The following is a 288-nucleotide window of genomic DNA, read 5'->3' as shown; positions in this document are numbered from 1 at the left end:
CCATGCACAGTTCCCAGCCACCAAGCTCAACTCCGAAGGGCTGTGGCCTTTGTCCAGCCCAGTGGACTTCGAGAGACTTCTAAGTGGCTACCCAGCCTCCCCTCCCCCACCCCGGCCCGGGAGGGAGGGGAACTTGTTCCTTGACCGGAGCAAGGCCTCTGCAGGGAAGGTCCCCGCACCGCCCGCGGGTGGGTGGACCCAGGGAATGGCTGGAGGGGTGAGGCGCCCTTTGGGGCAGCAGAGGAGGGCTCAGCTGGTGACAGGAGCTGGGGCCCGGTTGAAAGCACA

The sequence above is a fragment of the Myotis davidii genome, unplaced genomic scaffold (assembly GCF_000327345.1).
Source record: "Myotis davidii unplaced genomic scaffold, ASM32734v1 scaffold663, whole genome shotgun sequence".
Taxonomy (NCBI): domain Eukaryota; kingdom Metazoa; phylum Chordata; class Mammalia; order Chiroptera; family Vespertilionidae; genus Myotis; species Myotis davidii.
Note: the sequence above shows the minus strand (reverse complement) of the source record.